At 37.3% G+C, this 25,659-nt stretch overlaps 1 protein-coding gene across 1 annotated transcript in view; it reads left to right on the forward strand.

The window, feature by feature from the left end:
• Nucleotides 1-11,976: 11,976 nt before the first annotated feature.
• LOC105484603 (phospholipase A2 group IVA) overlaps nucleotides 11,977-25,659 on the forward strand; it is a 164,253-nt gene continuing 150,570 nt past the window's right edge. Inside the window, exon 1 of the mRNA XM_071077332.1 lies at nucleotides 11,977-12,056. The gene's annotated coding sequence lies outside the window, so the exon portion shown is untranslated. The remainder of the gene's footprint in view (nucleotides 12,057-25,659) is intronic.

Consider the following 25,659-nt stretch of genomic DNA (forward strand, 5'->3'; position numbering starts at 1 on the left):
TCTTCATTCCTACTAACACCAACTTGTCTAGCTCCTAACCACTTATCAAACAGAATACTATACTATTCTGTAAATCAGACTACATGACTTTTCAAGGAGGAAGCACAGATCAGATATGGGAATGTTTTTAATGAGAGCAGACTTTGGATCCCAGCTATCTGAAGTTCTTGGAAAAGAAGAGGTAGTAGGGGCTGATAGAGAGGAGGAAAGCATTGGCCTAGACATAACTTTTGTAGCAGTATTTGACTTATTTCGCCCTACTCCCTTTACATTCTGCTTTTTATCACCTACAATTACTTTTCAAAAAAGGGACCATCCGTATGTTAAACTGGTAACTCATAGAAGTTAAAAGGTTGCTGTTAACGAGCACCTGTCAATAATCACTTATTTTTAAGCCTACTCTTTCTTTATGGAGGGACAGAATTAGAAAATGTTTTCCTAGTGAGCACCAGAAGGAAAAATAGGTGCTACTGAAAGAAAAGGTTAATAATGAAGAAGTTGGAGATCCCGAAGACAAACATCCAGACTTCAAAATCGATTGTTTTGCTTCGTACTGATTGTCATTATTTTCTAAAGAAAAGTTTGGTTTGTGTCTGGTTCTTCTGAGATAATACTGCTTAAACCATGGTATAAACTATGAGTATAAGAACTTACTGGCATCTTGATGCTGGAAACCAATAAGCCAGATGTACTGGAAACGAATAAGCCATATATATATATTCAAAACAGTCTGTAAATTGAAGTATTTTTGAAAGCTCATGGGAGATCCCGTTTAGAACAATGGAGCCATACTACAGCTACTTTGAGCGAGTGAGGTTTTACTTTTCAGCAGGGATGTCGAATCTTTTGGCTTCCCTGGGCTACATTAGAAGAGGAAGAATTGTGTTGGGCCACACATAAAATACTAACATTAACAATAGCTGATGAGTTAAAAAAATTGCAAAATAAAATCTTAATGTTTTAAGAAAGTTTGTGTAGGGCCACATTCAAAGTCGGCAGGCTGCTGGTTGGACAAGCTTGCTATTCAGTATGGGAGTCAATGTCCTAGATCCCCCAAACAGGATATTGCAATTTAAACAATTCCCTTGGGGAAAGGGAAATAGTCATGTTGTTATTCTTTAACCATGGACAAGCTTTGAAATAACTGAATAGGGTATTCAGAAACCTAATGAACTATGCTGTAAATACTATTGAAACTTCAGGTTCAAGGTGGGACATGGTTATTACGCAGTATTTTCTCAAGGGCATGCAAGGACACTAAAAATATCCACTGCTATGTGTGTTCCATGTGCATACCGGATTTTAAAACACTACAAGGGATTTGGAGGTATAGGTAATCAAGAGGCAGCAGTGTGAACTACTTTTAAAAGTAGTTGCATTATGGACAAATATGTAATTATATGTCACCCAGGCTGGAGTTCAGTGGTGCATTATGGCTTACTGCAGCTGAGAAATCCTGGGCTCAAGCAATCCTCCTGCATCAGCCTCCCAAAGTGCTGGGGTTATAGTTGTGAGCCACCGTATTTAGCCTATATGTTCCTTGTCATGTGAAAAATTCTATAGTTTTGTTTATTTTTGAGCAGATATTTTTATGTTTCTTTTTGAGCAGATATTTTTCTGTTTCTTTTGAAAAGCATGAGAAATCTGATTCAATCCTATTTCAAAATGGGTTGATTTTTTGATAGTGATAAAGACATGTTCATAAAATACAAACTAAGAATTTGAAATGTATATGTAGTAATATATTATTTTTCTACAGACTTCTGGGAAGGGAAGCCTGTAAGTCAAAATAACGCATTAAATGAACGGAAGAAACTAGTGAGAAGAGCTGCTGTGGATGTTTCATTCGAATGCTTTATTTAAAGATCTCGTCTACAACTATAGGAGCTTATTGGATGACAACACAAAGGCTGGTGATGTGACACCCCCTGCTGACCTGCGGGAGAATGTTATGTCGTTATCCTTGAGCATTTACTCCCAAGTCTCCAGGCCTTTTCCATCGGTTATGATGATTGATGATATATTATGTTCCTTCACTTCAGATAACAAGAAAAATCGGTAATTTCGGGAAAGCTTAGAAGTTGGTTTGAGAACTTGGCCCATTTTTATCTTTTACTCTCAGCTTTTATAACACCAAAACAATTCCAGCAATGGATGTGTTGTCTTGGAATTATGTTGTCAATCTTGGATTATACTAAATTATTTGGGCCAATTATATTAGATCAATTTTACAGACACAGAAACTAAATTTAGTAAACAAGACAGATGAAATGATATATGCTAAATCCAGTGAAACTAGTTTTTTATTTGTTGGGTTTTTGTTTATTGTTTAGACAGTCAGATTAGCGGGGTTGGTAGACACTAATGTCTCTAGAGAATCTGAGAGCCTTTTCTATTTTTCCAATGCCTGTAAGTAGGGATCAAAGACCAAAAGTGGTCTCTTTCTGGCCACTTCCAGAAGGGAACGTCAGACCCAATAGCTTTTCTGATAACTGTTGGCTAAGAATTTGATCCAACTTTGGGTTTTCTTCTAATGGACAGAGATGTGAGATCATTTTCTGTCCTTTTAAATTCTTGCGTTAATTCTCTAAAGCTCCCAAAACTTAGTGATTTGCATTAAGCAACACTTAAAGAAAGTGGCAAAGCTGGAACTACAGTTTGATTCTAAGTTTACATAAACTTGAGGATAGGAACTAGATCTTCCTAAAAGTGCTATATTGCCAAGTAGGAATAATTTTTGCTGAAATTTTTGGTAAATTTCTTTGCCAATTGAGGAATTTATGTTAAAGTTCCACAAAAATGTTGACTTTATTATAGCTTGCCAGTGCATATCATTTAAAAGTATATATTTTAGATCTCAAGTTACTGAAAGCCATTTATTCAACGTATTTTGTAAAATATTTTAATGTTATAGTCCCTCCTCTATTCTCTGTTCCTTCATTTGGGACACATACATGTTTCTTATTAAAGAAAAAAAGATGCTAAATTCAGATTAAGTATCTCAGCACTTACTCAGATAAAGTAACTCAGCACTTGGAGTAGGAGCTGGCACATGGGAAGGGACCATAAACATTAACGATCATCGGAAGGCTCCAAAACAGTAGTTCTAAGAAGGTGACACATGGATACCTGGGCAGTTCACAAAATCTTATCAGGAGGTTCACAAGGGAAAATATCTTCATAATATTTAAGTATTATTTGCTTTGCCATCATTATTTGCTATCACTAGTAGTCACTGTACTCTTTATTAGAAGTACTGGTGCCAGTTTTAGTAGTCATTGCATTATTTACCACCACACAATCTCAAAAAAAAAAAAAAAAAAAAAAAGAGTAAGAATGCCCTTGAGAGTCAGGCATGGTGGCTCACGCCTGTAATCCCAGCACTTTGGGGAGGCTGAGGTGGGAGGATCGCTTGAGCCCAGGAGATTGAAACCAGCCTGAGCAACATAGTGAGACTTTACATCTAGAGTTTTTTGTTTGTTTGTTTGTTTTTAAATCTAGCTGGACCTGGTAGTGTGCACCCATAGCCCAGGAGTTTGAGGGCTGCAGTGAACTGTGATTGTGACGCTGCACTCCAGAAGCCAGCCTGGGCAACAAAGCAAGACTCTGTCTGAAAAAAACAAAACAAAACAAAAAATGAAAGAAAGAAAAACAATGCCCTGAGAACTACTAAAAATTAGTAACGTTATTAAATCTCAACTGTTGTGTACGTATCTTTTGATGGAAGGGAAGAATGCATAAAACACTGGCATCATACTAAAGCATGGTGCTGTTTTTAGGAAAAGCACATATGCAATTGAGTTGTGATCCATCTTTTATGAAATACTATTTCGAAAGACCAACTGACAGACAAACTCTGGTTGTTTAGACTTTAGTATTTGGCAGACATTTTCTCAAAAATTAATGGAATGAGTCTGTTGTCACCTTAAGGAAACAACTAATAGGATTTGTTGCCAGTAATAATATTTGAGGTTTCATATGAAAATTAGAATATTGAGAAACTTCCAATATTCCAGTATCTTCCACTATGGTCTTGATAACTTCTAAATACTTAAAGACTTTCCTGATGAAATTAGTAGTGACATTATCAAACATGATGTTTCATTTTCTGTAATAAAATGTGTCATTTCTCTTATTCAAGCAGCAGAGACAGAAAACAAACAAAAAACCTGAAATAAATGAAATATGTCAATATTTTAAAGATTTACATAACTAAATGAACCAATATTTTTCAAATGATGAACACATTATGCTACAAAGTCATGCATAGTTGAAAGATCTATTCCAAGTACAAGACAGACTAATGGATTCTAATGTAAAAAAGTACAAAAAGTTAATTGCTATTTGGTTTAAGATTCCATGTTTCAGCTCACCTTTAAGAAACTGCCACTTGCCAAGTTTTGATTGGTATCAGAAAAGAGTACTGATAATTTTCTAAAAAGGCTGTTAAATACTTCTCTTTCTTCAATGGCATATCCATGAGGTTGGATTTTCTGAATCATATACTTCAACCACAACGATATATTGCAATTGACTGAATACAGAAACAGTATAAGAATCCAACTCTCTTCTACTCAGCCACACAGGAAAGAGATTTGCAAAAATGTCCAATAATATCATTCTTCTCCCTAAGTCTTCCTGTTTGGAAAATATAGTTATTTTTCATAAAAGTGTATTAAGTTTAACATACAATGGATTTATTATTGTTATTTAAAAACAAATATATGGGCAATTGTTTTAAATCGTTCTGTCTTGATATCAACTATAGTAGACAATAGCTATAACCCATATAATCAAAAGTTCTTTCAGGGTCTCAAAAATTTTTAAGAGTGTCAATGATTTTTGAGACCAAAGAGTTTCAATAAATATCTATTGTGTACTTTTTTAGAACATATTATCTCTTCAGTTTAGGACTCCAGAAAATAAGATGGGGACTACAATTGTGTGCAGAAAATCAACCGGAACATAGCAATAATATGATAATGAGAAATTGATTGTAAAAGTTACTTGCTTTGAATTAAGGAGAAACAATTGGTTGTGACTAGAGGTATATACTAATTAATGAATAAATTGTTTTAGAGGCTAGTTATGATTTAGTTTCAGCTAGAGAGTTGTGAAGTTATTGTTTACTGTCTTGTCAGTGTAAGGGTAGTTATCAGTGGAGATATCCATGGTGAAATTTAGGAATATACATGCATTTCAATATGTCTGAACATTTTTTAAAAATATGCTTGAGATTATGTCTATGATGTTAGCTTCATAGGAGTAATTTCTTAGATATCCTTCTTCACTCCAAAAACCATAGTAGTTTCACTACAGTGTCTGTACTGAGGATACACAGACATTTTTTTTCTTGTCATTAGTCCCTAAACAATACAACAACAATTTACATTGCATTTACATTGTATTAAGTATTACAAGTAATCTAGAGGTTACAAGAGGATATGTGTAGGTTATATGCAAACATGACACCATTTTATATCAGTGACTAGAGCATCTGCAGATTTTGGTATCTGTGGGAAGTCCTGAAACCGATCCCCTATGGATTGGTGAGGGATGACTGTATATAGATATATAGGAAGAGATTTATGATGACAATTGGTTCACATGATTATGGAGGCCAGGAAGTCCCACGACATGCCACCTACAAGCTGGAGAACTAGGAAAACCAGTAGTGCAATTCAGTCCAAGACCAAAGGGCTGAGTGCCAGAGGGGCCTGTGGTATACCTCCAACTCCAAGACTTAAGGTCTGGGAGCTAAGGGCTGCTAGTGTAAGTTCTAGAGTCCAAAAGCCCTAGAACCTGGATCTCTGAAGTCCCAGGGTAGAAGAAAGTGGATGGCTCAGCTCTGCAAGAGAGCGCAAATTCACTCTTCCTCCACTTTTTTGTTGTATTTGGACTCTTTATGGATTGGCTGATCCCTGCCCACATATGTGAGGGCAGATCTTCTTACTGGGTGCTTTGATTCAAATGCTAATCTTTTCCAGAAACACCCTCACAGACACACCCAGATATAATGTTTTATTACCTATGTGGGTATCATTTCACAAAGTCAAAATGATATAAACTTTATTATCATACTCCATAAGAGTGTTTGTTACTGGCCAGGGGCAGTGGCTCAAACCTGTATTCCCAGCACTTTGGGAGGCCGAGACGGTAGGATCGCTTGAGCACAAGAATTCAAGACCATCCTGGGCAACAAGCAACAACAAGCAAGATCCCCTCTCTCCAAAAAAAAAAAAAAAGTTGGGTACAATGGCCCATGGTAGTCCCAACTACTTGGGAGGTTGAGGTGGGCAGATCATTTGAGCTTAGGACTTCAAGCCTGGGTAACAGAGCAAGACCCTGTCTCAAAAAATGTGTGTTATTTTATTATTACTTTTATTATTATAACTGTTTTTGTTTCATAGATGTGTTTGTGTGTGTGTGTGTGTGTGCACGTGTGCGTGTGTATTTTTATGTCCTCAATTAGTTTATGAGCTGTTGGTAGGGAAGTGTTAAGTCATTCTTTATTTTGAATACTGCTGAGTAATTACTGTGTAATAGAGTTGAATAAGGCTTATTGGACGTAGATGTGAATTTTCACAGAAAGAAAAACGAGGAGGACTGTGGTAATCCATGAGTGATTTTCACTTGTTTTGTTAAGGCAAAAACATACAGGATGGTGAGTTAGCAATGTGGAGACTAATGCTGCTCTGAGGGATTGTCTCACAGTGACGAAAACGTCTTGCTACTGAAATCTTTTAAACCACAATAATTTTTAAAAGATTCCAAGATAAATAATTCTTATGTCTTGAATTTAGAATGAGGCCAAAATTCTGCAGGGAAGGAATGAACCAAAAAAGAGAAGACGTAAGTATGAATCAACATGAAAAATGAAACTGTATTAGAAAATAAGTTTGGCTAAATTCTGGGAAGGTACCTTACCTCTCTCTCACACACACAAAAATAACTTTATTGAAGAGATTAAAACCAAAGTCATCTACATAGTTCAGTTATTAACATTCAATGATGTAATCTATATAGTTACACTGTTAATATTCAATCAACTGAAGGATTAGCAGTTTATAAAAAAGATTGTGGTACTACATAGAAACCACAAAGAGATTAACACATTTCCAGAATGAGAAATGCTATTAAATTTCCAATAATAAAATGCTGATGCAAATCAGCATATACCATAACTATAATAAATTCTTATCCAATGAGAATGTATATGGTTAAAAATAGGCTGAAATAAGCTGGCAAGAAAAGAAGTATAGCACCACATGTATGTACATATGTGAGAAGACAGAAATACAGTAAATAAGCCTGATAAACAGAGGACTTAAATGGGTATGATGAAATCTGTGAGTGCACCTAAGAAGATGATGTCCTGCCTGTCTCCTTGTTATTGTTTTTCTCCAATCTTTACACCTGGACCTACTTGACCCTGTGTGCAGTACTTGACTTTGTTTCAGATGCTGGAACCAAATCAGGGAAAGGTAATGAGCCGTAAGTTAAGAGTTCGCTGGTCCAACTCTTAACTTAAAACTCTTAACTTATTCTCAAGTAAAAGCTGTTATTAATTCCTCTCTGACTTTGAGCCTTACCTAATTCTCATCCTCTGCCTTTTAAATGATGGAAGTGAGTCAGTCCCTCCTTTGTTTTCTGATTCCTTTGTTCCTAAGACCTGGCTGCTTTAGCATCCTGCTCAGGAGCATATCATTTTCACCTCTTTCCTTCTTTGCTACGATATACGATCAATTCTTCTAAGTCCAAACACACAACCGGTTCTTCCTTTTGCTTTGCTACCAGATATAGAAGAATAGATTACAAGGCTTTGAGCCACATAAATTGAAAAAGCATTTAAAATATTACAAATCAAATTTTCTTTCCATTGAGGAAAGAACGGACATTCTGCAAGAACAAGTGAAAGAAAGTTAAGAAGAACGTTGCACCCTTTACATCTCGGTACTGAAGCACAGGGTCCACAGCAAACCCATCTGCACCTGATCATTGAGCCAGTACTTCCGTGTCACATTCCAGGATACTGGTGGAGTGAAAGATCTAAACTGTGCTCCACAATACCTTTGGAAATACAATTAATTTATTTAGGTCTTTAATAGAGTTTTGTTAAACCCTTGCAATATGCCAACCAATGTGTTAGCTATTAGAGAGTCACAGATGAATGAGCTGTGGTTTTTGCCTTCAAGGAGCTCACTGTCTTGGTTGAAGAGAAGAGAACGAGTTTTGCTAATACATAATCATTGAGGTGGCTTTTGCCTTCAAGGAGCCCACTGTCTTGGTTGAGGAGAAGAAAAGGAGTTTCTTTACATAAGAAATACAAGCTAGGCCGGGCGCGGTGGCTCACGCCTGTAATCCCAGCACTTTGGGAGGCCGAGGCGGGCGGATCACAAGGTCAGGAGATCGAGACCACGGTGAAACCCTGTCTCTACTAAAAATACAAAAAATTAGCCGGGCGCGGTTGTGGGCGCCTGTAGTCCCAGCTACTCGGGAGGCTGAGGCAGGAGAATGGCGTGAACCCGGGAGGCGGAGCTTGCAGTGAGCCGAGATCGCGCCACTGCACTCCAGCCTGGGCGACAGAGCGAGACTCCGTCTCAAAAAAAAAAAAAAAAAAGAAATACAAGCTAATACACAATTATTACAGTGAAGACGTGAGGAGCTTTGGGAGTTGGTGAAATTCAGCCACTCTGATTAGTCACAACGAAGTTGTATAATGTCAGTCACAATTGGGATACAATTTTGTTTGAAAGTGTTTGCTTTTTATCTCCTGAGGAGAAATCGTGAAACTGTGATGGAAGATAAATATAAGGATTAAGAAAATAGTAATCTCTAATTTAAAACTCTTACTGTATAGCTAGGGAAAAGAAATATCTATGTTCAGTGACATTAAAAAATAAAATCAACACTGTAATAATTACAATTTAGTTCAGCTTGAATAAACTGATAAAGGGCCTAATGACAAGAAATTGTTCTTAGAAGGTGATTAGAGAAAAATGTTGAGAATAGTGGAATTTTAAACCAGAACCTTAAGGTAATAATGGAAATAAATTATAATCCTATAGTTAAGTCTAGGTAATAGTTCATGCTATTAGTAAATTTGGTTGAAGGATGACAATTAAATGTTGTTAGCTAAAGTAAAAAGAGGGTCAAATTGCTGATCAATAAAATATGAGTTAAGGGTTGGGATGGAGATGGTAATAACCTTGAATTTAGGCTCGTGTGGATGTAGGGACTTGTGTGACAACCAATGGGCAGGTCTTGAGATTTTAAAACTAAGAGTCTAGTGAAACAGAAATCTAGTGGCTATGAGAGTCTGTAAGGCCAAAATTTATGGTCAGGAGTCAGCTGGCAGAGTAGAGGTAGTGATTCACTTATTCATTCATCAATCTAATGTTTGTTGATCATTTATTATGTTACAAGAAGTGTGCTAGGCAAAAGAGATGAGGCCCCAAACCGTATATAACTTATATCCTAGCAGAAGGAATCAGAAAATAAACAGATAACAAAGAAACAAATGAGAAAATCACCATATAACAGTTGCAATGCAAAAAATAAAAGTGAATAATAATGGAAGAAAGAGACTGACTTGTTCTTTCAAATTTGGGGGTGAGGAAAGGAAGTGGGTAGGGAAATGCTCTTTGAAGAGGTGGCATTTAAACTGAGACCTGAAGTCATACACACAGCGGTGTGTGGTTGGGAAGATCCTAGTCTGGTGGAACTATTCCCAGAAGACCGGCTAAACTCAAAACCCCGGGAGGCCAGTGTGGTCAAGGAGAAGACAAGAAACAAAATGGGTAAGCAGGCAAGATGAATAAGGAGCCCAAAAAGGAAGAACTTCAGGAACTTAAAACACTATTCTGAGGTATATAGAAGCTAAGAACTAGCTCAGAGAGGACAGCGCCAGGGGCCAGGGGCCAAGGTGTGGGCGTAGTTGTAAGGACTCAGTCACAGATAAACTGGGGCAAAGTTAGAATTTAATACACAATTTGCTGTAAGTAAGGTAACCAGAAGTTAGCTTGGAACTGAGGCAATGTTTTCCAATGTAGGCCTTTAATAATTAATAATGATAATAATAATAATGGCTATTATAGTATTCTATTCATCTACTTGTGATAGCCTTCTGTCTTCTTTCTTTGCCTTCATAGGTTTTACTCATCTTTGCCCACTGATTGAAATTGTGTCCCATATTCCTTGGCCCAGCTCCCAAATCTTGGCAGGTTAGGAGTCTTTACTTACCAGTCCCCTAATACACAGTGTATTGCTTTTCCTAGATAATCACATTGCTTTATGTTTGTATTTTTATATGTTGCGCCTGTGTGAGGTTTCTCAGGCTGAAGGCCTATGTCGTATTCTTCTTTGTATCCCAAGTAACTAACATAGTGTCTAAAATGAAAAAGTCCTCAGTGTGTGTTTATTGATTGCATAAATGAATGAAAGCATACATAATGGTTTACTCAAATCCTTTGTGAAATTAGGCAGAGCAAATATATAAAATAGAAATAGTTAAAATGTACAAATATATATAATATATGGCAGGTGGTTTACTTAAATTATGTCTAGTAGTTTTCAGAGTAAGTCAATGTGGTAGCAAGTAAACACATATACCCTTTAGATATGAATAAACTTGAGCTCAGAATGGATAAAAGGTAGCAGCAAGGTCATACATCTGATGATAGGCAAGGATGGGAAACAACGTTGAAGTCTTCCCACTACCAACATATTCTATCCAATTTGCCAGTGCACAGAGTGGATGAGGTTGAACACTTTAATGTGTGTGTGTGAAGAAAGGAACATTTCCTGCTGGAGGGCAGACAGTTCTTGATTGCTATGAACTTATTTTGATTTTGTAGGCAATGAAGAGCCATGTAAGCTTGTGAGTGGTAGGATTAATGTAATATATTATGATGAAAATGATTCTTGAGATAGTTATTCTTACTACTCTGGCTACTTATTAGAGGCTGAATTACAGAGAGACCAGTGAGGAGTTTATGATATCCTCCAGTTGTGGAGTTATGAAGAATAGGGTGGGGGCCCTGGAAATAGAAAAGAAGAAAAAATAATTTAAGTGATATTGAGTAGGATAAAATGATGGAACTTAAAATCTCATTAGATGTGAAATAACAAGGGAAGAGTTCATTCAAATATAACTTCAGGAATATGAGCCCATGGATTTCAAGAGCATTAGAGAATTTGGCACGACATCTAATTTAAGGAAGGGCTAAACGCTGCTTAACGTCCATTGCAAATTTTAAACATTCTAATGTTCATTTAAAAATCGTGAAATGGGTGAATGCAGATCAGTGCACAATCCATGTCTCAGTTCCTCACCTTACCAGCAAGTAAGAGTTTTCTTAGGTGATCTCCAGGATCATGGTCCTCTCTAAATTCGTAAACTTCCTTGAATTAGAGCCACTTATTTCCTCTGTCTAACTCTCTCTTTCCTTTCATCTTCTTATTTCAAAATTGGCCCTGAAAGAGACCATTTCTGGATGTATAAATGTGTACATATATACATAAATGTATGTGTATATATATGTATATAATTAGAAACCTTTTCCAGATTTTGTACATATAAAGTGCATTTTTTGTTTTGTTTTCAAGGCCTGGAAATGTTTGTGATTTTGCTTTTTAGTTTCAGTAAGCATTGCTCAACATAACCACCTGGTATTTTTTAAAATGCTCAGGATGGGGCTGATCAGTGTTCTGTTGTGGTTTCCTCTATAGCAATCATTTGATAAAATTCATCTGTTTACCCTAATTTTAATGATTTCAGTGTGTCACACCCTTCATAAATGGCCAAGAAACCCTGCTGTCCTCAATCATCAAGTTCAAGTATGTTACAGAGTCTTCAAAGTTCATTTTTAAAATTGATACGATAAATAGCAGCATACCAGTTTATGTTAATTACGACCCAGAATTCAAGCATCATGCCTTATCTTAAAAAAAAAAAAGCGGGGGCGGAGCAAGATGGCCGAATAGGAACAGCTCCAGTCTCCAACTCCCAGCGCCAGCGACACAGAAGACCGGTGATTTCTGCATTTTCAACTGAGGTACTGGGTTCATCTCACTGGGGAGTGCCGGACGATCGGTGCTGGTCAGCTGCTGCAGCCCGACCAGCGAGAGCTGAAGCAGGGCGAGGCATTGCCTCACCTGGGAAGCTCAAGGGGGAAGGGAATCCCTTTTCCTAGCCAGGGGAACTGAGACACACAACACCTGGAAAATCAGGTAACTCCCACCCCAATACTGCGCTTTAAGCAAACAGGCACACCAGGAGATCATATCCCACACCTGGCCGGGAGGGTCCCACACCCACGGAGCCTTCCTCATTGCTAGCACAGCAGTCTGCAATCTCGCGGCAAGGCAGCAGCGAGGCTGGGGGAGGGGCGCCCACCATTGCTGAGGCTTAAGTAGGTAAACAAAGCTGCTGGGAAGCTCGAACTGGGTGGAGCTCACAGCAGCTCAAGGAAACCTGCCTGTCTCTGTAGACTCCACCTCTGGGGACAGGGCAATAACAAACACAGCCGAAACCTCTGCAGACGCAAACGACTCTGTCTGACAGCTTTGAAGAGAGCAGTGGATCTCCCAACACGGAGGTTGAGATCTGAGAAGGGACAGACTGCCTGCTCAAGTGGGTCCCTGACCCCTGAGTAGCCTAACTGGGAGACATCCCCCACTAGGGGCAGTCTGACACCCCACACCTCACAGGGTGGAGTACACCCCTGAGAGGAAGCTTCCAAAGCAAGAATCAGACAGGTACACTCGCTGTTCAGAAATATTCTACCTTCTGCAACCTCTGCTGCGGGATACCCAGGCAAACAGGGTCTGGAGTGGACCTCAAGCAATCTCCAACAGACCTACAGCTGAGAGTCCTGACTGTTAGAAGGAAAACTATCAAACAGGAAGGACACCTACACCAAAACCCCATCAGTACATCACCATCATCAAAGACCAGAGGCAGATAAAACCACAAAGATGGGGAAAAAGCAGGGCAGAAAAGCTGGAAATTCAAAAAATAAGAGCGCATCTCCCCCGGCAAAGGAGCGCAGCTCATCGCCAGCAACGGATCAAAGCTGGACAGAGAATGACTTTGACGAGATGAGAGAAGAAGGCTTCAGTCCATCAAATTTCTCAGAGCTAAAGGAGGAATTACGTACCCAGCGCAAAGAAACTAAAAATCTTGAAAAAAAAAGTGGAAGAATTGATGGCTAGAGTAATTAATGCAGAGAAGGTCATAAACGAAATGAAAGAGATGAAAACCATGACACGAGAAATACGTGACAAATGCACAAGCTTCAGTAACCGACTCGATCAACTGGAAGAAAGAGTATCTGTGATTGAGGATCAAATGAATGAAATGAAGCGAGAAGAGAAACCAAAAGAAAAAAGAAGAAAAAGAAATGAACAAAGCCTGCAAGAAGTATGGGATTATGTAAAAAGACCAAATCTACGTCTGATTGGGGTGCCTGAAAGTGAGGGGGAAAATGGAACCAAGTTGGAAAACACTCTTCAGGATATCATCCAGGAGAACTTCCCCAACCTAGTAGGGCAGGCCAACATTCAAATCCAGGAAATACAGAGAACGCCACAAAGATACTCCTCGAGAAGAGCAACTCCAAGACACATAATTGTCAGATTCACCAAAGTTGAAATGAAGGAAAAAATCTTAAGGGCAGCCAGAGAGAAAGGTCGGGTTACCCACAAAGGGAAGCCCATCAGACTAACAGCAGATCTCTCGGCAGAAACTCTCCAAACCAGAAGAGAGTGGGGGCCAATATTCAACATTCTTAAAGAAAAGAATTTTCAACCCAGAATTTCATATCCAGCCAAACTAAGTTTCATAAGTGAAGGAGAAATAAAATCCTTTACAGATAAGCAAATGCTTAGAGATTTTGTCACCACTAGGCCTGCCTTACAAGAGACCCTGAAGGAAGCACTAAACATGGAAAGGAACAACCGGTACCAGCCATTGCAAAAACATGCCAAAATATAAAGACCATCGAGGCTAGGAAGAAACTGCATCAACTAACGAGCAAAATAACCAGTTAATATCATAATGGCAGGATCAAGTTCACACATAACAATCTTAACCTTAAATGTAAATGGACTAAATGCTCCAATTAAAAGACACAGACTGGCAAACTGGATAAAGAGTCAAGACCCATCAGTCTGCTGTATTCAGGAGACCCATCTCACACGCAGAGACATACATAGGCTCAAAATAAAGGGATGGAGGAAGATTTACCAAGCAAATGGAGAACAAAAAAAAGCAGGGGTTGCAATACTGGTCTCTGATAAAACAGACTTTAAACCATCAAAGATCAAAAGAGACAAAGAAGGCCATTACATAATGGTAAAGGGATCAATTCAACAGGAAGAGCTAACTATCCTAAATATACATGCACCCAATACAGGAGCACCCAGATTCATAAAGCAAGTCCTTAGAGACTTACAAAGAGACTTAGACTCCCATACAATAATAATGGGAGACTTCAACACTCCACTGTCAACATTAGACAGATCAACGAGACAGAAAGTTAACAAGGATATCCAGGAATTGAACTCATCTCTGCAGCAAGCAGACCTAATAGACATCTATAGAACTCTCCACCCCAAATCAACAGAATATACATTCTTCTCAGCACCACATCATACTTACTCCAAAATCGACCACGTAATTGGAAGTAAAGCACTCCTCAGCAAATGTACAAGAACAGAAATTATAACAAACTGTCTCTCAGACCACAGTGCAATCAAACTAGAACTCAGGACAAAAAACTCAATCAAAACCGCTCAACTACATGGAAACTGAACAACCTGCTCCTGAATGACTACTGGGTACATAACGAAATGAAGGCAGAAATAAAGATGTTCTTTGAAACCAATGAGAACAAAGATACAACATACCAGAATCTCTGGGACACATTTAAAGCAGTGTGTAGAGGGAAATTTATAGCACTAAATGCCCACAAGAGAAAGCAGGAAAGATCTAAAATTGACACTCTAACATCGCAATTAAAAGAACTAGAGAAGCAAGAGCAAACACATTCGAAAGCTAGCAGAAGGCAAGAAATAACTAAGATCAGAGCAGAACTGAAGGAGATAGAGACACAAAAAACTCTCCAAAAAATCAATGAATCCAGGAGTTGGTTTTTTGAAAAGATCAACAAAATTGACAGACCACTAGCAAGACTAATAAAGAAGAAAAGAGAGAAGAATCAAATCGACGCAATTAAAAATGATAAAGGGGATATCACCACCGACCCCACAGAAATACAAACTACCATCAGAGAATACTATAAACACCTCTACGCAAATAAACTGGAAAATCTAGAAGAAATGGATAATTTCCTGGACGCTTACACTCTTCCAAGACTAAACCAGGAAGAAGTTGAATCCCTGAATAGACCAATAGCAGGCTCTGAAATTGAGGCAATAATTAATAGCCTACCAATCAAAAAAAGTCCAGGACCAGATGGATTTACAGCTGAATTCTACCAGAGGTAGAAGGAGGAGTTGGTACCATTCCTTCTGAAACTATTCCAATCAATAGAAAAAGAGGGAATCCTCCGTAACTCATTTTATGAGGCCAACATCATCCTGATACCAAAGCCTGGCAGAGACACAACAAAAAAAGAGAATTTTAGACCAATATCCCTGATGAACATCGATGCAAAAATCCTCAATAAAATACTGGCAAACCGGATTCAGCAACACATCAAAAAGCTTATCCACCATGATCAAGTGGGCTTCATCCCTGGGATGCAAGGCTGGTTCAACATTCGCAAATCAATAAACATAATCCAGCATATAAACAGAACCAAAGACAAGAACCACATGATTATCTCAATAGATGCAGAAAAGGCTTTTGACAAAATTCAACAGCCCTTCATGCTAAAAACGCTCAATAAATTCGGTATTGATGGAACGTACCTCAAAATAATAAGAGCTATTTATGACAAACCCACAGCCAATATCATACTGAATGGGCAAAAACTGGAAAAATTCCCTTTGAAAACTGGCACAAGACAGGGATGCCCTCTCTCACCACTCCTATTCAACATAGTGTTGGAAGTTCTGGCTAGGGCAATTAGGCAAGAGAAAGAAATCAAGGGTATTCAGTTAGGAAAAGAAGAAGTCAAACTGTCCCTGTTTGCAGATGACATGATTGTATATTTAGAAAATCCCATTGTCTCAGCCCAAAATCTCCTTAAGCTGATAAGCAACTTCAGCAAAGTCTCAGGATACAAAATTAATGTGCAAAAATCACAAGCATTCTTATACACCAGTAACAGACAAACAGAGAGCCAAATCAGGAATGAACTTCCATTCACAATTGCTTCAAAGAGAATAAAATACCTAGGAATCCAACTTACAAGGGATGTAAAGGACCTCTTCAAGGAGAACTACAAACCACTGCTCAGTGAAATAAAAGAGGACACAAACAAATGGAAGAACATATCATGCTCATGGATAGGAAGAATCAATATCGTGAAAATGGCCATACTGCCCAAGGTAATTTATAGATTCAATGCCATCCCCATCAAGCTACCAATGAGTTTCTTCACAGAACTGGAAAAAACTGCTTTAAAGTTCATATGGAACCAAAAAAGAGCCCGCATCTCCAAGACAATCCTAAGTCAAAAGAACAAAGCTGGAGGCATCACGCTACCTGACTTCAAACTATACTACAAGGCTACAGTAACCAAAACAGCATGGTACTGGTACCAAAACAGAGATATAGACCAATGGAACAGAACAGAGTCCTCAGAAATAATACCACACATCTACAGCCATCTGATCTTTGACAAACCTGAGAGAAACAAGAAATGGGGAAAGGATTCCCTATTTAATAAATGGTGCTGGGAAAATTGGCTAGCCATAAGTAGAAAGCTGAAACTGGATCCTTTCCTTACTCCTTATACGAAAATTAATTCAAGATGGATTAGAGACTTAAATGTTAGACCTAATACCATAAAAATCCTAGAGGAAAACCTAGGTAGTACCATTCAGGACATAGGCATGGGCAAAGACTTCATGTCTAAAACACCAAAAGCAACGGCAGCAAAAGCCAAAATTGACAAATGGGATCTCATTAAATTAAAGAGCTTCTGCACAGCAAAAGAAACTACCATCAGAGTGAACAGGCAACCTACAGAATGGGAGAAAATTTTTGCAATCTACTCATCTGACAAAGGGCTAATATCCAGAACCTACAAAGAACTCAAACAAATTTACAAGAAAAAAACAAACCACCCCATCAAAAAGTGGGCAAAGGATATGAACAGACATTTCTCAAAAGAAGACATTCATACAGCCAACAGACACATGAAAAAATGCTCATCATCACTGGCCATCAGAGAAATGCAAATCAAAACCACAATGAGATACCATCTCACACCAGTTAGAATGGCGATCATTAAAAAGTCAGGAAACAACAGGTGCTGGAGAGGATGTGGAGAAATAGGAACGCTTTTACACTGTTGGTGGGATTGTAAACTAGTTCAACCATTATGGAAAACAGTATGGCGATTCCTCAAGGATCTAGAACTAGATGTACCATATGACCCAGCCATCCCATTACTGGGTATATACCCAAAGGATTATAAATTATGCTGCTATAAAGACACATGCACACGTATGTTTATTGCAGCACTATTCACAATAGCAAAGACTTGGAATCAACCCAAATGTCCATCAGTGACAGATTGGATTAAGAAAATGTGGCACATATACACCATGGAATACTATGCAGCCATCAAAAAGGATGAGTTTGTGTCCTTTGTAGAGACATGGATGCAGCTGGAAACCATCATTCTTAGCAAACTATCACAAGAACAGAAAACCAAACACCGCATGTTCTCACTCATAGGTGGGAACTGAACAATGAGATCACTTGGACTCAGAAAGGGGAACATCACACACCGGGGCCTATCATGGGGAGGGGGGCGAGGGGAGGGATTGCACTGGGAGTTATACCTGATGTAAATGACGAGTTGATGGGTGCAGCACACCAACATGGCACAAGTATACATATGTAACAAACCTGCACGTTATGCACATGTACCCTACAACTTAAAGTATAATAATAATAAATAAATTTAAAAAAAAAAAAAAAAAAAAAAAGCTCAACCAGAACTAGGGAGCATGACTGGGTAACACAAAGGAGAAGCATTAGAGGAAAGCATATTATCATATATTAAATACAGAATACAGCTTTGGAAATTGGCGAATTTCCAAAGCAATGTGGCGTCGATTCATCACATTGCCTTTGGAATTAATTGAGGTGAACTATTGAGTCTACTATCCAGAATTTTAAAACCACAAGAGGAAAAAAAGGGCTTAGAATACTAAGTAGAGGAGATTCATTCATTTGAAAATATTTATTGAATACCAATTATTAACATGTGCAGGCATCATGTTGGGAATTGCTTATACAACAGAGCACAAACTAGTCCCTTCCCTCCCAGAGCTTATTGTCTAGACTATAAAACTGGTAAGAAATGTAAGTGTTGTATAAGTGATGAGAAGTTTTAAGATGGAGAATTACAGGTGAAATGGAGCAAAAGGACAGAAGCTAGACTTTGGGCAGAGGAAAGGGGGATGATGACATGGTAAGACCTTTCAGGAGGAAGTCACCTTTAAATTGAAAATTGAAAGTCAAGCAGGCATCAGCAAAGCAGAGCTGGTGGGAAAGGAATGGACTGTGTGTGAAAGTAATTAGATAGGAAAGAGTATGGGATATTCTTGAAATCGAAAGAAATACAGTATTGCCCTGGAGTAAGGAGAAACAGGTGAGGCTGACTTGGATCAGGCTGGGACCAGATATTTTGAGACCATGTTAAAGAGAACAGGTAGCATTCTAAACGAATTGGCGACTCCTAGAAGGAAAGTGATAAGATACTTGTGTACTAAAGTGGTAATGATCATACTGCCTACTGTTAGAAAAAGATATGGAGGGAAAATGAGGAAAAGAGGGGAGCCCATATGTGTGTGTGTATGTGATGAAAAATATGTCGGATTGCTCTAAATCTGCGCAGTAAGGAAATGCTGTCTGGCAGATTTTATTAACTGAAGAGACAGAAAATGGGAGTTTGGGATAATGATTTATCACATTATTATGCAATCTAATGAAGTCTTGCTTCTTGATGATCACACTCCTTATGAGGTTGAAAACATTTGTACTGCAAAAAGAGTTTTAAGAGAGTATACATTTCCTAGCTTTTCTGAAAAAGATTTTAAGCCATGAATCCCAGACTTTTGGATATCAGGGATCAGGAGATCTTTTCCCTCCTTCACCCGCCAATAAACAAAAACAAAATAATTCATATATAAATTTGGAATGCTATTTTAACACCAATGTTTAAATCCATAGTCTCACAGTAAATGGTAAACTTTAGAATTCCTCTGAAAAGATGGTTAATATCATTATTGTGTATATGATTTTTCTCATTTTTTTAGTTTGTCCACAAACTTACAACATTTTGTTACATAAATAATGTTACAGATACTAAATTTTGTAAACCCAGCTCTAACTATAGCAGAGATGGGATGAAAATTGGCACAGCCTTTACCTGTGAACCAAGCATCCCCAGTAACAATAAAGAACTTGAAATATGCCTTAATTCCACAGCTGAGCTGTTTAGGATAGACTAGAAGGAGGGTTACCCTCCCTATTCACAAAGAAGCCATATTATTAATAGTTGCTTATTCATTAAAAGAGGGCAGATGTTCCTCAGCGAGTATTCCTTTGCATGATGGCCGTTAGCTTTGGAAATGTACCCCAGCAGAATGCCTTGATGACCACTCTCATGAGTCATTATGTTTTCATAAAAAGATGCTGAACGTGGCCTCAGAATAGGAACAGAAACTGAAAACCTCCTATTTTAAGACTTCCCTGACTTACAATTTTTCTAAAGAATATACACATAAAATAGCTGTGTATGTATTCATTTAGATTGAAACTATTTAGAAAATAATGATCAAGTGAACATTTCTGAAAACATGTTTGTTTCGTATAGTAGGCATTGTATTTTTGTCTTTACAAATAGAAGCAAAGAGAAGTAATAGGTTATAAGAAAAGTTGATAAGTAATGATTCCCTTTTAACTTTATTCCTTGTTCATTCCTCTGGTGGAAGAAAGCTTTGGTAACAGGAAAATGTAATGCCATCTCTGCATAAAGCAGGTTTAAGAAGGTTTGTAAGTTTAATATTAACCCGGAGAAGAGTAAGGCAAGCACATCTCTTACTAGTATACCAAGAAGAGATTTTTTTCAGAAGCTTAAACTTCTTGCTTCCTTCATCATTCGTTACATATATTAAAACTGCGTGAACACTGTTATTGGGTTAAGTCCTGCTTATGCAAAATGGTGAAGTAAACAAACAAACAAACAAACACTATGGGCTTTGAAATCAGGAAAACTTGAGTTTAAATCTCTGTTTTAACACTTTGCAAATTGACTTCTAATGCTCAATTTATTTATTTGTGAGTAGGCAATGGGAAATGGCTAGAGAAAGAGATAAGTAAATTGAAGTCAAAGGCTTGGTTTGACCTCCTCTGATGTTTAATTTTGGATAAATCACCTATCTTCTTAGAGTCAATGGTTTCCTATTTTTATAGTGGAATGGTAACACTGTAGGCTGTTGTCATGCTGCCAGTACCTGATCTATAACTCTAGCTTATTCCAGAAGTCACACACAGTTCCAGTATATGTCACCCATATACTAGGAGGACTTCCCTAAGCACTCACATGTGACTCTTTGAGGACTTAGAAGCAGAAGACACATTATAAAATTCTAAAGGTTTTCCTATCACAGGCTTTTAAGCATCACTGTGAATAAATGATCAAATAAATGTATGATTTATTGAGTGAATCGGTAATATTTGTTAAGCAAATATCATATCCAAAGAGAGTACTGTGTGAGAGTTGGTGGAACATTCCAAAATAAATGATCATATATAACCTAAACCTTGCTACCCATGTTTAATACAAATATCAGAATGGCTATTAAGGAAAATGGAACTATTTAGAGAGCCAAGTGAAAGGGAGTTTGTCATTTTAGACTGTGATTTAGAGCAAAAGTATCATAACCTCTTTTTAATATCTTAGTGATAAATCACAATATTATCTGACATTGCAGTGCTTTCTTTAACTGTAGCAAGTTATAAGCAAAAATGGATAGGCAACTCTAGAATATTCATCTTTTATTTTAAATTCAGTTCTTGGACAATTCTATTGTTTGCTGGGATGTAAAAATATCTCAATAGGTGTATTAGGGTTTTCTAGGGAATCATAACCAATAGCATATGTATATGTATATTCATAACCAATAGAATATATGTATACACACATACACATATACACACATTCTATCATAGCCAATAGAATACACACACACACACATACACACACATATACATATGCACACACACATATAAGAGGCTATTATGGGAATTTGTTCATGGGATTATGAAGGTTAAAAAGTTCCATGATACACTGTCTGCAAACTGGACAACCAGGAAACCAGTGGTGTAATTCAGTCTGAGTTCAAACACCTGAGAACCAGAGAAGCTAATAGTATAATTTCTAGCCCAAGCCCATAGGCTTGAGAACTGGGAGTAGCTATTGTAAATATCAACTTCCAAAGTCTCCAGTGTCTGAAGACAAGAGAAAATGGATGCCTTCAGCTGAAGAGGAGAGAAAGAGAATTTGTCCTTCCTCTGCCTTTTTCTTTTATTCAAGCTCTCAACAGTTTAGATGATGCTGGCTCACATTGGTGAGGGCAAGTCTTCTTTACTCAGTCTACTAATTCAAATGCTAATCTTCTCCTGTAAAATCCTACAGAAACATCTAGAAATAATATTTTACCACCCATCTGGGCATCCCTTAGATCAATCAAATTGACATGTAAAATTCAACCATCACAGTAGGATATTTAAGAAATATTTAAACTTGTTGTATTTTTCATGTTTTCCTTAATTATTCCATTTACATGAGCAAATCAGTTGGATCATTTTGCTAATGTGGAGTAAACTTGATCAGAATTAATATTTTTGCTTTTTTTTGCATAGCAGCTTTCAGAATTGTTGCTATGAATTGTCTCAAATTATACTCTACCCTAAAAAGTAAACTTGGGATAAATTATGGAATCTAAGGCCAGATCATAAATGTAATGAAATTAAATCCTGGTATGTGATTATCTTTGTTATTTAGGTGAAGATTAAGAGTTACTTGTTTTGCTTTGTTGTGTTTCCAATCAGAGATAGATGACATATATATAGGGAATGAATGAAGATAAATTTTCCAAAGAGAAACTGTTGGATCTGACAATGTATTTGAAAAATCAAATAGCAAGGAGCTTTTGAAGCTGCTCAGTCACTGGTTTTATAAATATAAGCATAGGAATGATGTTATTATCTTAGCCCTAGACAACACAATGTTCTATAAAAATCCTCTACTGACATCTATCAGAGCTCAGCTACATGGGAGGCACTGGAAATTCACTTAGCAGTAATTCTTCCTACTCAGGATTACCTCAAAGCAAAGGACACAGGCTCTGTCTTTCTCACTGTTGTCAGTACATTTAAATTCCAAGAGCATAAGTATTTTTAAAACCCTACAAAGTGCCTGCCAGTCAGTTTCTGGGGTGAGTAATTGAGCTCATGCCCATTCCTACAGAATTACTAAAACTAGACATGCATTTGCTTTACCAAATTTAGAGGGCACTTCGAGAGCAGAAAACGACATGTAAAATTATTGCCACAAGTAGGTAAAATGAATTAGGAAAACCCAGTTTTACCAAAAGGTCCTGAACATGGTTTGTCTGTAGCTAAAATTTTCTAATGTGTGTTAAGTCATATTTATTGTTGACAGCATGACTATTTGTAATTTGTGATAAAATCTGAGAGTATTCTGATTTAATTTTTACATCTACTTCATCTGCAAAAGGAAAAGAGGTATTTTAAAAGCGTAGTAATATAAATCAACAGGTAGTATAGAAAAGTGGATGATATGGGTAGGGCAGTGAAATGACCTGACTTGTAGGAAGGTCTATCTGTTAGTGAAGCCTAGGATGATTTTAAGACTGAAAAGGAGATGCAGGAGTAAAGATCATATGGTAGTATATGTAAGTAATAATAAAGCAAGAGTACAAGTTAATATTTTGATAGTAAAATAGACAGGAAAAATGCAGATATAAACATTTGAAGATAGAAACCAGAAGATAAATAAAGGAGTTGGGTGGGATGAAGGAAGAAAAGGGGCAAGACTGTGACCATTGCTGATGTGGAAGAGAATAGTAGAAGGTTCCTAGCTTGGGTGCTTAGGATAATGGAGGCTTTAATGATCTATTAGTAACTCCACTACCACTGCTCCCTAACAGTCAGAGATTTGGTTGACTTGGGACAAGGCTGAAAAGGTGGCCAAACAAAACTTGCTATGAGACAGTGTGATACACTAGAAAAATTGTGGGCTTTGGAGTTGGACAGACTTGATTAAAATCCTAGCCTCACTACAAATTTTATATGCTTACTTAATATCGGGATTCTAAATAAAGATAATAATGTCTCATTTCATTAATACAATGGTTAGTGACACAACAAATGTAGTACTAACACAAGTACCTGGCCCATTATAGGCTCTATATAAAGAGTAACAGTCAATATTAGTAGTACTTTATTTGTTATAGTTTTCTTAATATATAAAAAAAGGAGGGAAAAGTTTAATTAAGCAGCAATAATTTGTTTAATGCATTCAATTCAAAGGAAGAGAAAATTATTGCTTCCATTGTTTAGGTCAAAAGATCTTTGCAAATGTAGGTGTAACTACTAGTAGATATTTAGCTATTAAAATATAGGTCTTATTGTTCACAGATACGCTCTTCTGAGAGCTGTACTTTCATCATAACATCTAATTTTTAAATTCGTGGTAAATACATTTTAATTAGGGTCCATTTCACCCTTACTTCTTGCTAGTTTTATATTGTCAGTAATTTATCAGTGTGTGTATTGGAGGGCATTAAAAAATGTCTATTCTTTAGTAATGATGGCGATGGCAGTGGCAGAGTGTTATTCGGGTGTCAGGTTTAAGATATCTTTGACCCTGATACCATGAAAAACAAATTCAACAAATGTCCATTGAGCTCCTAATGTGTTATAAACTTCAGGTGAAAAGAGAGTTTATTAAAATGAAAAATACTTGCCTCATGCCCTGATGGAATATAAAATATTTTTTAATTGTATAGCCAAGTATAATACACTGTCAATGCTCTAATGAGCATTCTTATACAAGTGGAATAATGAATTCTACTGGAGAGGGAAGAGGGTAGGGAAATTTTCCAGACAAGATAGTAATTGAGCTAAGCCTTGCAGGATGAGTAGGATTATTCTAGTGGAATTCGATGTGCAAGGAGAATAGTCTCTGTGTTAGTTTGAATGAAAGGTAGAGGTCAATTAGTGGGATGCCAGAAAACTTGACAATGTGAGAAAATCATTTTCTTTGACTTACTATTTTACTAACCTGATTAATTTTGTTAATACATGAAAGGAGGAATGATTAATGTAAATTATAGTCATAGATACAAATAAGTAGCAAAAATATCAATTTATTATTTTACTATAAAAATAGTTGGACCAGAAGACTCAAGCATAGCCTATGGAATAGAAGGATACATTATTTTAAGTAAATTAGTTGATTGGTAACCATTTTCTGAGTTTATCTGCAATCTGGATTAGATTCTCTATTCAACTCTTTCTTAGTACCCTATGCTGGCTGATCATCTTCATTTTCTATCCAGATTTAACTCTCATATAGTATCTCATTACCTTTGTTCAAGTTCATGGGAAACAAAGCAGCTTCATATAGTTAGAGCACAGGATAGGTGAATTGGAAATAGTAAAAAAGACAACAGAAAACAGCTCCGTATAAAGAAAGAAAAATCATTCAAAAGAAGACATTTATGCAACCAACAGACACATGAAAAAAATGCTCATCATCACTGGTCATCAGAGAAATGCAAATCAAACCCACAATGAGATACCATCTCACACTAGTTAGAATGGTGATCATTAAAAAGTCAGGAAACAACAGATGCTGGAGAGGATCTGGAGAAACAGGAACACTTTTACATTGCTGGTGGGAGGGCAAACTAGTTCAACCATTGTGGAAGACAGTGTGACGATTGCTCAAGGATCTAGAACTAGAAATACCATGTGACCCAGCAATCCCATTACTGGGTATATACCCAAAGGATTATAAATGATGCTACTGTAAAGACACATGTACATGTATGTTTATTGTGGCACTATTCACAATAGCAAAGACTTGGAATCAACCCAAATGTCCATTAATGATAGACTGGATTAAGAAAATGTGGCACATATACACCATGGAATACTATGCAGCCATAAAAAGAATGAGTTGATGTCCTTTGCAGGGACACGGATGAAGCTGGAAATTCATTCTGAACAAACTATCACAAGGACAGAAAACTAAACACTGCATGTTCTCACTTATAGGTGGGAATTGAACAATGAGAACACTTGGACACAGGGCAGGGACACACAGGGGCCTGTTGTGAGTGGGGGGTAGAGGGAGGGACAGTGTTAGGACAAATACCTAACGTAAATGATGAGTTAATGGGTGCAGCAAACCAACA

This window comes from Macaca nemestrina, chromosome 1, assembly GCF_043159975.1.
Source record: "Macaca nemestrina isolate mMacNem1 chromosome 1, mMacNem.hap1, whole genome shotgun sequence".
Classification (NCBI taxonomy): Eukaryota; Metazoa; Chordata; class Mammalia; order Primates; family Cercopithecidae; genus Macaca; species Macaca nemestrina.